We start from the raw sequence: 20,986 nt of genomic DNA on the forward strand, positions 1-20,986 counted from the left end.
GCTCTGATCGAGAATGAATTTACGCGGCTCAGTGTGGACATTACCGAACTGTAAGTAACTGGTCCCGCTCAATATGGATCCTGCATAGAGAAACACAACACATTCTTGCGACAGCAAAATCCAAGAGGAATCAAATGAGAATGGGGCCGATCTCACAGAACAAAACACACTTCAATCGTGATGACTGAACTGCAAGAAGAGAGCGCATCCTCGGGTCAACACTGACAACCCCAGTGAGTCCAAACGGAGCCAGGAGTTCCTCAACATCCTGGTTTAGGCTGGTTCGCACAACATCCAAGATCAGAGAGTGGTGTTGTAGATCCCCAAATTTCTTTCTCTGTCAGTCTGGCCTCAATAAAAGTTGAGACGGATTCGCACGTAAAAAGAAGTTATTTATTTAGCTTGCAAGCTTGAATCATCTTACAGAAACGTAAAAGACATCCAGCCTCTTACATCCCAGAAAACGACTGACTAAAAGACAAAGGGATCTCTGCAAAATCAATTCAAATGGTATCAAGTTTCACATACTCGACGGACATAGGTCAGCCTATGTCCCTCCTGACCTGTTCGATCTATTCTGATTGGCTCACTTCCAATCCCTTTCTCTGTCCCCTATCAATGCAGCATCACTCTCATAGACACACCTCTTCCTGCTTTTTCCATGCGGTCTCAAACCCCTTTGTCTCTAACTGCCAGAATCAAAGTGGCTTATTTCTACATTACATTAACTAGTAACTCTAAAGTAACTATTTTATATCACATTCGTCATTCCCTCCTTTTATCATTCCATGATAACCGAACTATCCAATCCATAGCTACGGTTCCTCATCTAAAAAGATCCGTCGCTGCATTTCCAATTCCTGTCTTAGCCCCCCTTCATCTGCCTCACCCTCATGGATTTTAACAGTTATTTTTTTTTTCTCGGTGATTGGGGCGGTGATCTGATCTAGTGCACCCCGCATTCTACCCATCACACATTTAAGGATGGCCAGGCTCACAAAGATGCAGCCGATAGCTACCACTAGATACATGGCCATATTTATCAACCAGTCCTTCCATCCTCCAAATCCCCAGTTACCCCAAGAGTCAGGATCCTGCATCCCGTCCAAGTGATCCCGTATGCGATCCATAAATTTAGTAATGTTAGCGGTCAAGTCCTGAACACCCATGATACACTTGCCCTGTACTATGGCGCATACCCCACCCTCACGGGCCAGAAGATAGTCAAGAGCATACCGGTTCTGCATTGCAAACAACCGTAGCTGAGACAACTCCTTAGTTATTGCCCCGAGGGCTCCCAAGGTTTCATTTCCCAAGATGGTAAGGCCACAAATAAAATAATTCTGATCACTAACAGCCAAGGAACCCCCCACACCTCCCAGTGTCAATGCGCTCAGAATGCCCCACCCGGCTGAGTGGCCCCGGTTGGGTGCAAGAACCTGAGGTTTTTTCCAGTTCTCGCAAAATTCAGCAGAGACTGCCCGGCGTGCTAACTGATTATGCAGGTTCCACGCCGAAGGGCAGGGGACTGTGGTAGGGACTAGAGTCCCTATAGCAATTCGGCGGGGAAATGGGGGTGACAAAACGTTGGTCGCCGTACCATTAAATAAAAAGTAGTATCCTTGTTCCGTGTGGAGACTAGCATCACAATCAGCATATCGGTTGCGTAAGGACCTCCCAGTAGCCCAGTTTATCCAATTTTGAAATGCCCATTCGGGCCGCCCAGCAATGCGGAAAGCCCTATTCCCAACAGTGATATGAGAGACATTCGCCCAGCCACAAAGGAGCTGGAGGCCAGCGTTCAATGGAACGCAAGTGGTGTTATAACAAACGCATTGGCCAGACGCCTGGGTGATATGGCACCTCCTGTCCGTACAGGTGGGAAACAGACATGTTATATTTGTGTCCACCTCTACCAGCAAACAGCCATATCCTTCACTGCTGAAGCAATTTTCGTACGACCGGGAATCCCTATTGGGAGTGAAGTGGCTAGGTATGTACGCCCTCCACCGTCGCAGCCTATCGTACTGTGAATGGGAATTATCCCGAGGGAGGGGAAGGCAAATAGCCGGTGGTGCTGAATCCGGATCGTAAGGAAGAGTGACGTGCTCGGGCAATGGCTCGGAACGCTGACAATGAACCACCGTTTGGGGAGTGCCCCAAAGCGGTGAAACAGAAAATAACCGAGACACCGCTGCGGGGTTTGGGTAGCAGACAACCCGTCCCTGGCCATACAGACGGTGGTAAATCTGGTAGAAGAGATTCATACTACCCGGGTTTTCCTCAGTTTGGCCTTTAATTAACTTAAGTGCATCTCCCGGTAACCTACGTTCTAGCTGTACTTCCCTACTCACACGCCCCGTCCTCTCTCTGGTCCCTTTCTCTTTCTCATGGTCTCTTCCTACACTCTTCTGACAGCCTGATGTTACCTTTATTGTAACGCTTTTAACACATGCAAAATCAAATTTACATGTATTCCAAAAACAAGGCAATGTCCATATAATGTTCCCTTCCCATCGCCGGGACCGGTGCAGCTGCTTCATGACTCCCGCATTCTCCTTAACTTTGATGACCTTCCATGAGTCGATACCATGTCCTCGTATATGGGGGCAGTGAAGAACATCACCTTTGCATAGGTGATGAATCCTTGTAGATTGGTTGGGGCTACACAGATACATAATATTCCCCTTTTCCATGTCCATCGCCAATAACACGCCAAGCGAAGTGAGGCCAAATATCAGACAGACGATGCGTAGCCACTCCATCATGCTCCACACCTGTAAAATAGCACTGGAGAAGGGAGGCAGGTTAGTATCCGACCTTTTACAGTAGTGGAGATGGACTCAATTTACAGTGATGTAGGTGGACCCAAGCACTTCGCCCCTCCACTTTAACTGCTGTGGGGGTGGTAAGGAGAACTTGGAAGGGCCCGTCCCATCGCGGCTCCGACCCCTTCCTAGTCCAATTTTTTGACCATGACATAACTACCGGGCTGGACTGAAAGTGAGCTAGGTACTGGGGCAATGGCTGGTGAGCCGCACGGACTGGACCATGGAGTTCCTTGAGCACTTGCGTAAGGGCTAGAACATAGGTGGTCATTTCTTCAGTCATCTGATGAAACTGAACCCGTCTGGGAACCTGCAGGCTCCAAGGAGTTCGAAGAGGCCTGCCATAAAGAATCTCGGCGGGAGAGAGCCGGGCTGGTCCCGCAGATGTAACCCGCAGCTGGAAGAGGGCAACGGGGAGCAACTTAAGCCATGTCAGTCCCGTGTCTGCTCTTAATTTAGCCAATTTAGTTTTGAGGGTCTGATTGTGTCTCTCAACCACCCCGGCTGCCTGCGGTCTGTAAGCACAGTGTAACTGCTGGCGTATGCCCAACTGGGAGCAAAACTCCTTGTTAATTTGTCCAATAAAATGAGACCCATTATCAGAACTTAACTGAGCTGGTATACCGTACCGGGGAATGATTTCCCTCATCAAGACTTTAACCACAGTAGCAGCTTTACTATAGATAGTCGGATACGCCTCGACCCATCTGCTGAACACATCCACAATGACCAAAACATATTTGTAACATTGACACCTTTCCAACTCAATGTAATCCATTTGGAGCGTCTCAAAGGGACCACTGGGCAACGGGGTTTGCCCCTTCCCACAAGGGATACCTTTTCCGGTGTTATATTGCTGACAAATCAAACACCGATTACTGATACTTTGGGCCAACCCCTGCATTTTAGGGTGCCACCAAGTGTCCAGCAACAAATCACTAGTCCCTCGAGCCCCACAATGAGTTGCAAAGTGTACACATTCGATGACCCATAAAGCCAGTACATCAGACATACAAGTCTGATGTGCAGGCGTGGTCCATAAAGAGGAAACAGAATCATATGTACAACCTAACCGTTTCCACATTTGTTTATCACTCTCAGGAGCGTCCTCCTGTAACCTTATGACGTCTTGGATGGTTGGCATTGGCTTGTCAGAAGCAGACACATTCATAGTAGATCGTTTAGTCTGACTTAACATTTTAGGCACCATCACTTGCTGAATTTGTGCGGCTGTGCTGCACAATCTGCTCGTTCATTACCAACGTCAACTGGGGTTGTACCATGCGTGTGGGCAGCGCATTTAATAACGGAAATCTGCGCTGGCAGAAGGAGGGCCTGCAGTAGGTCATTAACTAAACCCCGGTGGGATATTTGACCACACATAATCATGTCAGGTTGTTCTGACGAAATGTCACTCAAATCGCCCCTTATTGTGGTAGTTTCCTGAATCAAGGCTAAACAGTCGTGGCCAGGTGCGTCTTCATGGACAGGGGGACCACTAAGAAAACAGGCTGGGTTGATAGTGGTACAGTATTTAAATGTCAGACGTGGATTGTTCAAAAGGTATATCTCATACCTATTCTGACGAGCTGCGGTAAGATGCTGACCATTCGCCCCATATCCCTGGCATGGTACTGGTCATGGACCTGACGTGTAATATGAGGGCTTACCGAAGCTGACTGTGGCCATAAATGTGGTGATATTGTAACAAAATCGGCTGTACCTTCTTTTCCCGTGACTGTGGCTGTAACCTTGACTGGCCATTCGGTCTCAAGTAATGGCCGGTATTTGTCCTCCAACTCCCTGTTTCGTCCAGTTCTGTCATAGGCCAGGGTAACGTAATGCAGTGACTGTTCAATGTCTAACGTCCACCACTGGGGGGTGATAGAAATATAGCACTGTTGTCTCATCCTCCTCTTCGCTGATCCACCCACCCAAAGTCACTATATTGGAGCTCTTGCTGGTAAACTACCATTTCTGCCGCATGTTGGCGTCGCAGATCATCCTTTTTCATTACATACTCAGTCATAACCTTTGTAACTGAGCCTCCTTCTTGGCCTACACCCTCCTTCCAGTAAAATCTGACTGCCCTTGCCATCTGGGAAGGGGCGTTCTCTGTCCAATTCATGTTATTACATTTCACAGCAGTAACCACAGAAGGTGGTAGGCAATGCATTAACATAGCACAGTATTGAGGCGAATTCTGACCATTTTGACACAGCAAATCGCCTGACTGCCCCCGGTAGATTTCATTAAAACGCCCCAGAAATTCCTCTGGCTCGTCAATCTTCCTAGGTTTTAGGTCTAAGATAACAGAAATATTTATGGGCCTTTGAAATGTGCTATTTAACGCATTCAAGATCTGTGTCCTTCTTTTCTCTATTTGCTCTCTTTTTTTTTTAAACTTAAAAATGTTTGAAAATTCAAATTGAATTACTGCAACTTGCAAGCTTAGCTCTGATCTCAACTCAGAACTAAATTTACAATTTGCTTAACACAAACTTGTATAACATTTACAACTTAATTATTTCTTTATCTTAACAATTTTTCTTTTAACAAGTTTTTTTTCTTTTACATACACATAAGTATTAGCAAAATCAACTATCATCTCCAGATTGACACTTTTTAAAATGGTGTCCATGATCTTCTTTAAGTTTCTATTAATCTCCAGATAAAATGAGATAAACCTTATTTCAAGTAAGTAAAATTTAAGATTCTGGCAATTTCAATCAATTGCTTTCGAAAATAATAACTTTTATCAAAGAGGTGGAGAGACCCACTGGTTTCCTTTAATTAATTCAAAACGTAACTTTGCTGGTGTTCACTGACTCAAAGGAAAGGTATCCGATTACACTACGGCTGCTGCTGTTATCTCAAAGCTTGAGTGAGAAGCACTGTCTGTTTTCAACTCCGCCTGCTGCTGTTAACCCTTTGAGAGACTTCTGCTTCAACCAATATGCAGAATTCCTCACAATCTCAACTAGACCTCGGAACTTTACAGTCCAAGGAGACAATTTTAGCTTAATCAACTATATATTTAAAACACTCACACATAGAGTTGAACCATCTTCAGATTTAAAAATAGTTATACTGGACTGAACCTTCATTAATTACGTCACATCAGCCTCTGAACCCTTATAATAGACTGAACCTTCATTAATTAAGTCACATCAGCCTCTGAACCCTTATAATAGACTGAACCTTCATTAATTAAGTCACATCAGCCTCTGAACCCTTATAATAGACTGAACCTTCATTAATGAAGTCACATCAGCCCCTGAACCCTTATAATAGACTGAACCTTCATTATTAAAGTCCCATCAGCCCAAAACCCTAACCCAAGCCGAAACAACAATATGAAAGCCCATCAATTAAAGTGCTAATCCCCAGACTGACCTGTGATTTCGTCGAGGCGGTCTTTCTGTGCCAACCGCGAGTGACCAGACTAATCAGACGATAAGAAGAGGGGAACAATCAATGCGCGGTCGTTTTCCAGCTCTACATTGAGGGCCCTTTGTTCCCCATCCTCCTGTTCATAATCAGTCTAATTCTGATTTCGCAGTTGGATCAGGATCGCCCAGAGAAATCCCGGTTTTCGGCACCAAATGTAGATCCCCAAATTTCTTTCTCTGTCAGTCTGGCCTCAATAAAAGTTGAGACGGATTCGCACGTAAAAAGAAGTTATTTATTTAGCTTGCAAGCTTGAATCATCTTACAGAAACGTAAAAGACATCCAGCCTCTTACATCCCAGAAAACGACTGACTAAAAGACAAAGGGATCTCTGCAAAATCAATTCAAATGGTATCAAGTTTCACATACTCGACGGACATAGGTCAGCCTATGTCCCTCCTGACCTGTTCGATTTATTCTGATTGGCTCACTTCCAATCCCTTTCTCTGGCCCCTATCAATGCAGCATCACTCTCATAGACACACCTCTTCCTGCTTTTTCCATGCGGTCTCAAACCCCTTTGTCTCTAACTGCCAGAATCAAAGTGGCTTATTTCTACATTACATTAACTAGTAACTCTAAAGTAACTATTTTATATCACATTCGTCAGTGTCAAAGTGGGACTATCTACATAACATCGTCTATAACTCTGCAGTCGCTGAATACTGGAAAATAGATCAGAGGAATGCTGATTGGTTTAAGGATTATAGAACTGAAATGGAGCTAGTTACCCTAACCAGCAGGAGAGCTTCCATTAACTAGAAATACGCCCCCGACCAAAATAGAGATGTTCTCAGTTTTGCCAGATCTCAGCAGATTGCTCAGCAATGTACCAATCAATACTGGTTAAAACTCTGCAACAACAACGAATATGCTGCTGAATCCGAGACTGTCAGAGGGATGTATGAAGGAACCAAGAACGCATTGGGTCAAACAGTAACTAATTAGCCCCATTGAAGAGATAGACATAGATGATCATCATTGAACGCAGCAAGCAGCTGGATTGGTGAGTGAAGGACGACCTCAAACACGGTGAGCGTTACCACTTAGACCCACTCGGCTCCATTCTAGACTTTAACGTAGGAGCTGGGCAGTAAGACCACCATGATTCAGATGAACCAGACCATTGACCATCTTTCCATTGGGAATACACAGGAAGTATGAAATTCTTGCTGAAATAAATAACAGTGGAAATCCAGCGTCATTGAGAAATCTCTGTTGGGAGGAAAGATTGGTGATTCACGCCATCGGTGATATAACAATGGTCACCGTGTACAAAGACAAAGGAGATGGCTCTGACTGGACTAATTATCAAGGCATCTGATGGTCAGCATAGACATGGTGGGCCGAAGGGCCTGTTTCTGTGACGTGTGACCCTAAAGCTCTTTCTGTGACTCTTTCTCCTTGTTTGGTATTGTGGGATAACCTCCAAGAGTCTTAACCGTCTTCCCTTCTACTAGGTATGATTCCAACCAGCAGAGGGTCTTCCTCATTCCCATTGATTCCAGTTTTGCTCGGGCTTCTTGATTCCATACTCGATCAAATGCTGCTTTGATGTCACCTCCCTTCTTACTTAAGTGTGTTCTGCATGCTTGAACAAAGGCTATGGCGAGGTCAGTGGTCCTGGCACAACTCAAACTGAGCGTCTGTGAGCCGGTTACTGCTCAGTAAGTGCCGCTTCATTGCACAGCTGTTGAGCCGTTCCATCATATCGCTAATGATCGGCAGCAGACAGATGGGGCGGTAATTAACCAGTAAGGTCTGTGTGTGCGGCCGTTTCTGTGTGTATGTGTCTGTGATTACAGGTGTGCTTTGGTATGGGTGTCAATATGTTTGTATGAGTGTACGTGGTTGCACTTGTGAGTCTGGGCATGTGGGTGTTTGTGTGCAGCGTGGGTGAGTGTGCATGTTTGCTTGTGTGTGTGTCGGGTGTGAATGTGTGTGGGTGGCTGTGAGGGTGTCCTGTGCATTTTTTTGTGTGTTTATGGGTGAGTATGGCTACTTGTCTGTTCCTCGGCTTGAGCATGTGTTGTTTGGGTGAGTATGCGTGTGGGTGGGGAGTGAGTCTCTGGGTTTGCGTGTGATTGGCTGTGTGTGTTTGAGTATGTGTATTTGTGTGTTTTTGGTGTGTACGTTGGCGTGTGTACACGCGCTTGGGTATGCATGTGATTGTTTGGTTGTGTGTATATATGTGGTGGTATGTGGGTGAGTGTGTTTGTGTGTGTATCTGTTTGTGTATGAATGGTATGTGAGTGGGAATGTATGTGTGTGTGGGGGGGGGGGTCTCTGTGTGTGGGTACGTGTGTGTTCGGTTTTGGGTGAATGGGGGTGTGCATGATTGTGCGCGTGTGTGGGGTCTGTATTTGGGTATCTGTGGGAACATATATGTATGTCTGACAGTTTGTGTTTGTGCATGAATTTAGGGATATGCATGTGGATGACTGTATGATCGGTATGGGTGAGCGTGTATGACTGCGTATGTTTCTGTGTGGTTCTGTATGTCTGTGAGTGTTTGGATGTGGGCGTATGTCTGCCTGTGTCTGTATATGGGTGTGTTGGTAAGTGTGTATGTGCAAATATGGAAATGTACATGTGTGTATATGAGTGGATGTGTATTGTGTGCATGAGAGGTGAAGTGCGTGATTGGGTGTGTGTGGGTATTTGTGGATACATTCAGGGTGTGGGCATGTAAGTGTTGTAATGGGCCAGGGTTTAGAGAACACCAAAATGTATCATGGAGTTCACCTGACCCACAGCTTTGAATGGATTGTGGTTATGGCGAGCACAGGGGTCCACTTTGCAGGGGTGATGCAACAGAAACCTACATTACTTTTGAATGAAAACACTGTTTATTTATGAAACCTGGTAACACTTTATAAATCCACAGTAAACATCCTAAGTATCAACACCAAGAAACCCTCCAAAGCCTCCACTTCTAACCAAAACAAAGGACTGTGTGGTGAGTTGGTGAGGTAAGCTTTTCTTTCCCTTTCCTCTCTCCACCCTTCCACAACCTCTAAACTGCGGGGAGTGTGAAAATCAGGTAAGCTTTTTGTCTCTCTCTGCAATTGTCGTGGATAAATGGAAGGGATGGCAGAGAGGGCAGTGCAATGTTCCTCCTGCAGGATGTTCGAGGTGAGGGACACCGTCAGTGGCCCTGATGAGTTCACCTGCGGGAATTGCACCCATCTCCAGCTCCCCAAAGGCCGGTGTTAGGGAACTGGAGCTGGAGCTGGATGAACTGAGGATCATTCGGGAGGCAGAGTCGGTTACAAATAGATGCTACAGGGATGTCGTTACTCCTACGCATGAAGGTTGCTGGGTGACGTGGAGTCGGACACTTTAGGAACTTTCAAGCGGTTATTGGACAGGCATATGGAGTGCACTAGAATGATTGGGAGGAGGTTGATTTGATCTTAGTTTCAGACCAGTTCGGCAGAATATCGTGGGCCGAAGGGACTGTACTCTGGTGTAAAGTTCTATGTTCTATGTAAAGACTACAGTACGCTCTAAGTAATTCTTAATCATTCCTTGCAACATCCATAAGACAAAAAGAACCCTTTTTACAGAAATACGTCAGGTTTAACTTCACTACTGAGAACAGTAACTACTTTGAAATCACCAAATGAACATTCATAAGCTTGCAGAGATTTATGCACATCTTGCTGTGACTGCAGCTTCTCCAAATCTAAAACGAAACTAAAAACACCCTGTAGCTGCGAGGTGAAAGCGAAAGTAAAAACAGACACACAGCACAGCCCCACCCACACTCTGACATCACTGACAAACACCCATTTCGTAAAGGTATATCCACTACAGCTATTCGCTAAACACCCATTTCTTAAAGGTACTCTCACATGAGACCTCCCCCCAAGAAAGTAAAATAAACCAGCAATTTCAAGATGGTTTCATTTTTCACCTTTTCACTTTCCTTGAAGAAATATGGAAAATAACAAAACAAAACACGCAAACATTTATAATAACATTTTCCATTCTTGTTCTTCTTCTACCAACTGGAATCCTTCTCGATTGACAGTCTCTTTCGACATGAAGGCACTATCCATCCATTTCTCTACGCCTCGGCATTTCTCTTTAAAGTGAGATACTTTAGTTCAATCTGATCACAGAGTCCTTTGTAATTCTTCAACAAAGGAGCATTGGTTATCACAGCTCTGAGGCAGTCAAATGCCTGTTGAAACTCCGCTGTCCACTGACATTTTCGACGTTTCTTTAGCAAATCTATCAGTGGAGAAACCACGCTACAAAAACTTTGCACAAATGTTCGATCAAATCCACTCATGCCAAGAAATCGCGTTATTTCCCTTCGTGACGTGGGTATTGGAACCTCCTCAATAATTTTTGTTTTCACATCCCGTGTGACCACTTATCCGTGTCCGTCTGAATGGCCAGGGAAAGTGACTTGGGCTTGACCAAATTCACTTTTTCCTAGGTTTACCCCCAAACCCGCCTCCTGAAGTCGATCGAAGTACTCCATCAGATGTTTTAAATGTTCTTTCTATCTCTGGCTGAAAATTACCTGATCGTCGATGTTTACCGCACTATTGGGTAATCCTGAAATGACTTTGGTAGTTCACCGTTCAAATGTGACAGGGGCGTTTTTTATGCCAAATGGCATAACTTTGAATTGGTAGCTACCATCTGGAGTCACAAAAGCTGAAATCTCCTTCGCCCTTTCGGATAAAGGTACCTGCCAGTAACCTCTCAGTACATCCAGTTTGGAAATAAAAGCTGATTGTCCCACTCTCTCAATGCAATCCTCCAAACGTGGGATAATATCGAGTCCGTTGTTGTAACTGCATTACTCTATCTATAGTCCACTCACAACCATTGCGTACCGTCTGGTTTTGGTACCATCACTATGGGAGAGCTCCATTGGCTGCAACCCACTTTAATTTTGCCTTTTTAAGAATACTTTCAATCTCCTTGTTAACCTGTGCCAATTTTAATGGTTTAAGTCTTTTTGAATGTTGTTTGATTGGAACAAAATTTCCCACATCTACATCATGTGCCTCCCAACTTATCTCCAGAAACTTGCCCATGTGATATCAATAACTCTTTCAGGTCAGTTCGTTTTTCCTTTGGAAGGTAACTCAACAATTTATCTCAATTTTTAAGAACCTCCTCGATTTCCAATTTAATTTGAGGTATGTCAAATTCAAAGTCATTTGGGTTTGGTTCCTCATTTTGATTTAGATTCATTAAAACCTCCATTTTCTCTCCTTCCCTTTCAAAGTACCTTTTAAGCATATTCACATGATTGCGTACTGGAATGGCCTCTGGATACCTAGCAGACACTCGGTGAGTTTTCCTTCTATCTGGCCTTCTTGCCACATAATTCACCTCACTTAAATTCCTTTCAGTCTGATAATATCCACAAAACCTTTCTTTTAAAGCTCCACCTGCCACTGCTAACAGTACTAAAACCTTTTCTCCACTGGCAAAACTCCGAATTTGTCCGCTACCCATTTCTCATCATATTTTGTGCAACTTTTAAATGCTGCCAAGCTAATTCCCCTGCTCTATTTGTCGTGGTAATCAAGATAAGCGCACACAGAAAGATCCAGACCCCGCTGCCGCTGGGCAATGCTTCCGCTTATAGGGCGGCCAAATCTCTCGCCGCGCAGATTCAGAGTGTACAGAGAGGGGAAATAACACCTGTTGCTGCGTATGAGCAGGATCCAGACCGCATAGCGAAAGTACAGCTTGACACAGCAGGTTATAAAACAAAGGAATGGGAGGAAGACGGGGCCGTGAAAGATGGGGATAATGTCTGCATGAAGGACGGGCTGGTTTAGCACAGGGCTAAATCGCAGGCTTTGACAGCAGACCAGGAAAGGCCAGCAGCACGGTTCAATTCCCATACTAGCCTCCCGAACAGGCGCCGGAATGTGGTGACTAGGGGCATTTCACAGTAACTTCGTTTGAAGCCTTCTTGTGACAATTAGTGGTTTTCATTTCATATTCATTTTCTATTTAATCGTTCCCTCAAATTTGACAAGTAATCAAAAAATGTAAGTTCCGATTTCTCACGCACCATTTTTTTCCTTCATCAATTTAAGTGGTCCTCGTACTTCATGATCAAAAATTAGTTCAAATGGACTGAATGTTCTTGTCTCATTAGGTGCATCCCGAATTGCAAACAGTACGAAGGAAATGTCTTTATCCTAATCCTCTGGATAATCTTGACAATAAGCCCTCAACATTGTCTTTAATGTCTGATGGCAACTTTCTAATGCTCCCTGCGGTTCTGGATGGTACGCAGTTGATTTAAATTATTTTATTCAGGAGCCATCCATAACTTCTTTGAATAACCTTGAGGTAATAGTTTATCCTTAATCCGATTGTATTTCTGTGGGTAGTCCATGTCTTGTCAAGAATTTAACTAACTCCTCCACAATCATTTTAGCTGTAAGATTGCGTACTGGAATGGCCTCTGGATACCTAGCAGACACATTCATTATTGTCAAAAGATATTGATTCCCACTTTGCGTTTTAGGAAGCGGCCCTTCGTAATCAATTCAGCCCTTGTAAAGGGTTCCTCAAATTCTGGAATGGGTATTAAGGGCGCTGATTGTATGACTGCTTGAGGTTTCCCTGTCACTTGATCGACAACATTTCACGACATCTTTATGAAGTCCAGTCCAATGAAAATGTTTTGTATTTTAGCTTGAGTTTTCCTTACACCCAAATGACTTCCTACTGGTACCCCAGGTGCAACTCGCAACACCTCATTTCGATACCCTACTGGCAATACTACTTGATGGAACTTCTGCCCACTTTTCATCCGCCTGCATATGAAAAGGTCTCCATTTTCTCATCAAGACATTATTTTTACGGTAATAACACCCCGGTATACCCACAGATTCCTCTTCCGTGTATGCTTTCTCAAACATCCGTTTTATTTCTATATTTTTCTGTTGTACCTCCGCCAATTTTCCTGAATTAAAATTATCCTCCACCTGTTCTTGTTCTTTTTCAACCATCTGATCAAAAGTCCGTTCTGATAATTGCACTTCACCTTTATCTTCACTGTTTGATTTCTCCTCTTGTCTTAATTTGTGACTTTGCGTTCTTGTTACTACACAATCCGGACACATCCCACGATATTCGTCCTTCAACTCTTCAGTTGTCTGAATTTCACTGGCTTATCAACCACAGTAGACATCACTCCCACCTGCGATCCAGCTCTATCGTTACCCAAGATAAACTGTATTCCTGGACAGGAGAGTTTCTCTATTACTCCTACTACATTTCACCACTCTTTCCAACCTGACCTTATATAATGGAATTCTACACTTCTCACCCTGAATTCCACATATTACCACCTTTTCTGGCAACATTCTTCCCAACCTACATAACTCCTCATCTCTTTCCATTAAAGATTGACCAGCTCCCGTATCTCTTAAAATTGTGACTTCTTTACCTGCTCCTTCTGGTACACATGAGTAAACTTTATTCATCTAACCACACAGACAGACGCACACATTCAAACACTCGCACATATACACAACCACACACACATACACGCCCTACCCCACCACCCCCGCACTCAGATGCACACACAAGTATTCCCAGACATTCATGCGGACACACCTGCTCACAGACGATCACACTTCCGTACATTGTCCCACAGACAATCTCTCACCCACAAACACAAACAATCACGCACGCACTCAGCCACACACACAAACAGTCACGCACATAGAAACGTGCGGCCACACACACCAGCACCAACAAAAAACTCACACGCAAATATACATGCAGAAACACACACATGCACATACATTCACACACACATATGTCAAGTGGGAGTACCTTTAAGAAATGGGTGTTTATCGAATAGCTGTAGTGGATGTACCTTTAAGAAATGGGTGTTTATCGAATAGCTGTAGTGGATGTACCTTTAAGAAATGGGTGTTGATCAGTGATGTCAGAGTATGGATGTTACTGGGCTGTCTGTCTGCTTTTATTTTCGCTTTGGGCTCGCAGCTACAGCGTGTGTTTAGTTTGGTTTTAGATTTGGAGAAGCTGCAGTCGCAGCAAGATGTGCATGAATCTCTGCAAGCTGATGAATGATCATTTGGTGATTTCAAAGTGGTGAAGATAATCCTGATGTCTTTCTGAATTAGGGTTATTTTTGTCTTATGGATGGTGCAAGGAAGGATTAAGAGATATTTAGAGAGTATTGTTTTATTATGTGGGTTTATTGGTGTTGATAGTTGTAAGATGTTTACTCTGGGTATATGAAGTGGGCGTTCGTCTGTGGGTGCAGATTGGTGTATCTGTGCGTGTGTGTGAGGGTATCTGTGTGGCTGTATGTGTATGTATGTGGGTTTATGCGTGTGTATGAATCTATTTGATGGTGCTTGTGTGTGGGTCTATGTGTGGTGGGTTTTATATGTTTGTGGGTATGTGTATTTGTAATTGAGCCAGTCGGTTTGTGAGGGTGTGTGTGCCTGTGTGTGTGAGAGAAAGAGAGGTATAGATAGAGAGGGAGAGTATGGATGTGCGGTGGTGTGAGTATGTGTGTTACGATGTGTTTTTCTCAGCGCTTTTGTGCGTGTCAATGTTTTTGTGTGTGAGTATGTGTAAGGGTGCCTGTGGCAGTTCGTGTGTGGGCATGTTTTTCTATGGGGTTATCTGTGTCTCTGTGAGTGAGTTTATTTGTGTCTCTCTGTCTGCGAGTGTGTTTATTTCAGCTCTCTGACTGCGAGTGTGTGTATTTGTCGCTCTGTGTCTGTGAATGTGTGTATTTGTCGCTCTGTGTCTGTGAGTGTGTATGAGCCTCTCCCTGCGTTTGTGAGTGCGCGTATTTGTGTTCTTGTGTTCGTGAGCATTCGTAATGGTGTCTCTGTGTCTGTGAGTGAGTGTAGTTGTGTCTCTGAGTGTGTGCATTTGTGTCTGTGAAGGTGTGCATTTCAGCATGTGCGTTCGTGTATGTGTGTCGCTGTGTGTGCGTATTTGTGTCTCTCTGTGGCTTTGAGTGTATTTTTGCCTGTGTTTCTGTGATTATGTGCATTTTGGCTCTTTACTGTGATTGTATGCATTTGTGTCTCTGTCTCTGCAAACCTGCGCATGTGTGTACGTGTATCTGTAAGCTACGGCTCTTGGGGGGGGGGGGGGGGGATTAAACTAATTTGCCAGAGGTCTGGGAAAACGAGCTGTGTTCCAGAAGCCAGTGTCGGGAGTAGTGAGGCAATGAGGAGGGTATCAAGGTCGCGGTCGTGTACTGGCAGACAGAAAGGACGGTTGAAGTGTGCCTACATCAATGCAAGGAGCATCCGGAATAAGGTAGCTGATCGTGGAGCGTGGATTGGTACTTGGGACTACGATGCTGTGGTCATTCCGGTGACATGGTTAGAACAGGGACATGAATGGTTGTTGGACATTCCGGGGTATAGATGTTTCAGTAAGAGTAGGGAAGGTGGTAAAAGAGGTGGAGGAGTGGCATTGTTAATCAAGGATAGTTTAACGGCTGCAGAAAGGCAGTTTGAAGGGGATCTGGCCACTGAGGTAATATAAGCCGACGTTAGAAATAGGAATGAAGCGGTCACATTTTTAGGAGATTTATATAGGCCCCCAAATAGTAATAGAGATGTGGAGGCAGAAATTGAAAAACAGATTATGGATAGGTGTGGATGTCTCAGGGTAGTTGTCATGGGTGACTGCAACGTTCCAAATATTGATTGGAACCTCTATAGGTCGAACAGTTCGGATGGGGCAGTTTTTGTACAGTGTGTACAGGGGGGTTTCCTGACACACTATGTGGCTAGGTCGACAAGAGGGAGGGGGGGGGGGGCATTGGATGTGGACTGGGTAATGAACCGTGTCAAGTGTTAGATTTGTTTGTGGGAGAGCACTTTGGAGATAGTGACAACAATTCGGTGTCTTTCACTATTGCAATGGAGAGGGAGAGGGTCATACGGCAGGGCAAGGTTTATAATTGGGGGAGGGGTAATAATGATGCGATTAGGCAAGAATTAGGGAGCGTAGGATGCGAACAAAATCTGTCAGGAAAAGGTACAAATGTAAAGTGGAGCTTGTTCAAGGAACAAATACTGCGTGTCCATGATAGGCATGTCCCTGTCTGGCAGGGAGGAAACGGCCGTGTTCGGGAACTATGGTTCACAAAAGTGGTTGAATTTCTTGTCAAGAGGAAAAAAGAAGAATATGTAAGGACGAGAAAACAAGGTTTAATAGGGTCGCTTGAGGGTGACAAGGTAGCAAGGAATGAGCAGAAAAAAGGGCTTAGGAGAGCTTGGAGGGGGCATGCGAATTCCTTGGCGGGTCGGATCAAGGAAAACCCCTAAGGCTTTTTAGTATTATGTGCGAAATAAAATAATGACCAGGGTGAGGGTCGTCACTTTGATAGAGGCCGGTCAAGGACAGTCGTGGGAACCTGTGCATGGAGGCAGAAGAAATAGGAGAGGCATTGAATGAATACTTTTCTTCACTGTTCACAAAGGAGAGGGGCCATGTTTTTGAGGATGGGAGTGTGTTTCAGGCGGGTAGGCTGGAGGAGGGAGATGTTCTGAGGAAGGACGATGTTCTGAGGAAGGACGTATTAGCAATTTTGAATTAACCTGAGGGTCGACAAGTCCCCTGGTCCTGATGGGATCTACCCAAGGGTTCTTTGGGAGGCAAGGGATGAAATTGCAGAGCCTTTGGTTTTGATCTTTGGGTCCTCGCTGTCCATGGGGATAGTGCCAGAGGACTGGAGAGTGGCGAATGCTGTTTCCTCTCTTCAAGAAAGGGAATAGGAATGACCCTGATAATTATAGGCCAGTTAGTCTTACTTCGGTGATCGGGAAGATAATGGAAACGGTCCTGAAGGATAGGATTTATGACCATTTGGAAAGATGCAGCTGAATCCGGATTAGTCAACACGGATTTGTGAAGGGTAGGTCTTGTCTCACAAATTTGATTGAATTCTTTGAGGAGGTAACCAAATGTGTAGGTGAAGGTAGAGCAGTTGATGTCGTATACATGGATTTTAGTAAGGCGTTGATAAGGTTCCACATGGTCGGCAATGAAGAAAGTAAGGAGGTGCGGGATAGAGGAACATTTGGCCAATTGGATAAGTAAATTAGGGGCAGCACGGTAGCATTGTGGATAGCACACTTGCTTCACAGCTCCAGGGTCCCAGGTTCGATTCCGGCTTGGGCCACTGTCTGTGCGGAGTCTGCACATCCTCCCCTTGTGTGCGTGGGTTTCCTCTGGGTGCTCCGATTTCCTCCCACAATCCAAAGATGTGCGGGTTAGGTGGATTGGCCATGCGAAATTGCCCATAGTGTCCAAAATTGCCCTTAGAGTTGGGTGTAGTTACTGGGTTAGGATGGAGGTGTGGACCTTGGGTGGGGTGCTCTTTCTAAGAGCCGGTGCAGACTCGATGGGCCGAATGACCTCCTTCTGCACTGTAAATTCTATGAAAAACTGGCTATCACATAGAGGACACAGGGTGGTGGTGGATGGAAAACGTTCAGACTGGAGACCAGTTAGCAGCGGAGTACGACAGGGATCAGTGATGGGTCATTTGCGATTTTTATCAATTATTTGGAGGAGGGGGCTGAAGGGTGTGTCAGTAAATTTGCTGATGACACCATGCTGAGGTGGAGGGCTGTTGTAGGCTGCAAAGAGACATTGATAGGATGCAGAGCTGGGCTGAAAAATGGCAGATGGAGTTTAACCCTGATAAATGCGAGGTGATTCATTTTGGTCGAAAAAAATTGAATGCGGATTACAGGGTCAACGGCAGGGTTCTGAGGAATGTGGAGGAGCAGATAGATCTTGGGGTTCATGTCCACAGATCTCTGAAGGTTGCCACGCAAGTGGATAGAGCCGTGAAGAAGGCTTTTTGTGTATTAGCGTTTATTAACAGTGGGCTTGAGTTTACGAGCCGCGGGGTTATGCTGCAACTATACACGACCCTGGTGAGAGCACATTTGGAGTATTGTGTGCAGTTCTGGTCACCTCATTATAGGAAGGATGTGGAAGCATTGTAAACGGTCAAAGTAGATTTACCAGAATGCTGACTGGTTTGCAGGATAGGTCTTATCAGGAAAGGTTGAGGGAGCTAGGGTTTTTGTCTTTGGAGCGGAGGAGGATGAGAGGCGACTTAATAGAGGTTTATAAGATAATGAGGGGGATAGATAGAGTGGACGTTCAGAGACAATTTCGTCGGGAGGATGTAGACGTTACAAGGGGGCATAACTATAAGATTCAAGGTGGGAGATATAGGAGGGATGTCCGAGGTAGGCTCTTTACTCAGAGAGTGGTTAGGGTGTGGAATGGACTGCCTGCTGTGATTGTGGCGTCGGGCAATTTAGGAACTTTCAAGCTTTTATTGGATCGGCACATGGAGGTCACCAGAATGACAGGGAGTGGAATAGCTTGATCTTGGTTTCGTACAATGCTCGGCACAACATCATGGGCCGAAGGGCCTGTTCTGTGATGTACCGTTCTATGTTCTAAGTGTGTGTATTTGAGTCGCTATATCTATAAGTCCGTGTATCTGTGTCTCTGTGGAAGTGTGTCTGTGCATTTGTATCTCTGTGTGTCTGTAAGTTTGTGTATTTCAGTCTCTATCACTTTGATACAGTGTGTCTGTCTATCTGTGTCTCAATGACTGACGGTGTGTATTTGTGTCGATTTGTGCGCGTGTGCCTGTGTATTTGTTTCTGTGTGTCTGTGTGTGTGTGCCTGTGTCTCTGTGCCTGTGATTGTGTATTTGTGTTTATTTGTTTGTCTTCGTCAGCAACACGTCAATCAAACTGGTAATGCCTGCCCCAGACTGATGTATATTTATTTTCATTGTTTATTTTCCTTTCTTTCAGTGAACATCATCACCTTTGTGATCCTGAAGACGAAAAACTGTGGACTGTCCAAATGTGTCACTTGTTACCTGTTGGCCATGGCAGTGGGAGATCTACTGGTCGTTATTCTCGACCTGATATTGAGACACATTCCCATTGTCTTTGATAAGCAGTTTTATTTCCTGCAGTCCATCCCCGTGTGCAATCTCCACGCCGTCCTGCTTTATGCAGCCACTGACTGTTCTGTCTGGTTCACCGTCACTTTCACCTTTGATCGATTTGTGGCTATTTGTTGCCCGATGCTGAAAAGTAAATATTGCAGCGAGAAAACGGCAGTTGTGGTTCTGGGAACAGTGACTGTGCTGAGCTGTTTGAAGAATATTTTCTGGTACTTTATGTTCACAGGTCTGTATTTGCTGGTGAACTTCCCCTGGTTTTGTGATATCATCGAAGATGTGATGGTCTCTCCGGAATGGACAGCAATCGAGTTCCTCCACAACATTCTAACCCCGTGTGTTCCATTTGCCCTGATTCTGCTGTTCAATGTTCTCACCGTCAGACACATTGTCCTGAGCAGCAGGGCCCGCAGGAGACTCCGGGCTCACAGCAGTGGGGCCTGTCCCAGAGACCCAGAGATGGAGAGCCGAAGGAAATCCATCATTTTACTGTTTGTTATATCGGCCAATTTCATTTTGTTATGGTCAATGGTAATGTTTTATTCGATATGGTGGCGGATGTATTTTTTGATGTATCGGTCTGTATATTTAGATCCTTATGTTCTGGAATTGTCTTTCATGCTGCAGCTCCTGAGTTGCTGCACAAACACTGCGATTTATGCCGTTTCACAGACTCAGTTCAGACAGCAGTTGAAGAATGTTCTGGAATTCCGGTGTGGCGATGAGCTATGACGTCGCACATAAAATGAGCCTCGTATGCATACCTCGATTACGACCTATTAATCCCATCAAACGAGTACAAACATATCCACGAGCCCCCCTTTCCTGCACCCACCCCCCAACCAACCCCAGCCACACTCCTCAAACCTGATCGAGAAACCCCCCTAAAAATAAATAAAAACGAATAGGAAAGAGCCAACCTCCCGGTGGAAGAGCCAGAAAGAACGAGGAAAGGGAAATCTCAGCATCAGAGTTTGCAGCCACAAGAGGTGGCACGGGACCAGGAAGGACCGACTCCACAGAGTTTTCAGCGCAGATCCATGTGCTGATGGACAGACGTTTGGGCTTCATCACCTCCAAGCTCCAAAGCCGCAGGAATATGCTGAAGAAAATCTTCAGGTCAGCCGTCGAGACAGCAGTGGAGCTGAGAGAGGCCACTTTGAACAAGGCTGTGGCCAAAAGGGAGCGCCGGCTTGTGACCCAAGATTCGATGGCGAGAGACCTCGCGAGGGCCGCCACGGACTCAGGGAATCGAATTGTGACTCTCGAATCTGAGGTGGCGAGACTGATCAAGACCCAGAGTGGCTTAGAAGAAAAGCCCGACGACCAGAAGGACAGGTCTCGACGTCAAAACCCAAGAATCATGAGGCTGCCGGAAGGTATGAGGGGAGGAACCCCACGGAATATATATTGCTGATGTTCGGGAAATTGGTCAGTGATCAGGTCTTTGCCAAGTTCCCGGATGTGGACACGTCACCTCGACAGTAGCCCAGAGCCGGTGAACTTCCACGGGCGATAATTTTTAAATTCCACAAGGTGCAGGACACAGCGCGAATCCTGAGTTGGGTGAAAGAGAGGAAACGTGGGAGGGAAATTCCACCCGCTTGTACCAAGACTTTGTGGAACATCTGGCCAAACGCCGGGCCGAATTTAACAGCAACATCTCCGCTCTTTAAAAAAGCTAACACAGATGTCATA

Source organism: Scyliorhinus torazame, chromosome 23, assembly GCF_047496885.1.
Source record: "Scyliorhinus torazame isolate Kashiwa2021f chromosome 23, sScyTor2.1, whole genome shotgun sequence".
Taxonomy (NCBI): Eukaryota; Metazoa; Chordata; class Chondrichthyes; order Carcharhiniformes; family Scyliorhinidae; genus Scyliorhinus; species Scyliorhinus torazame.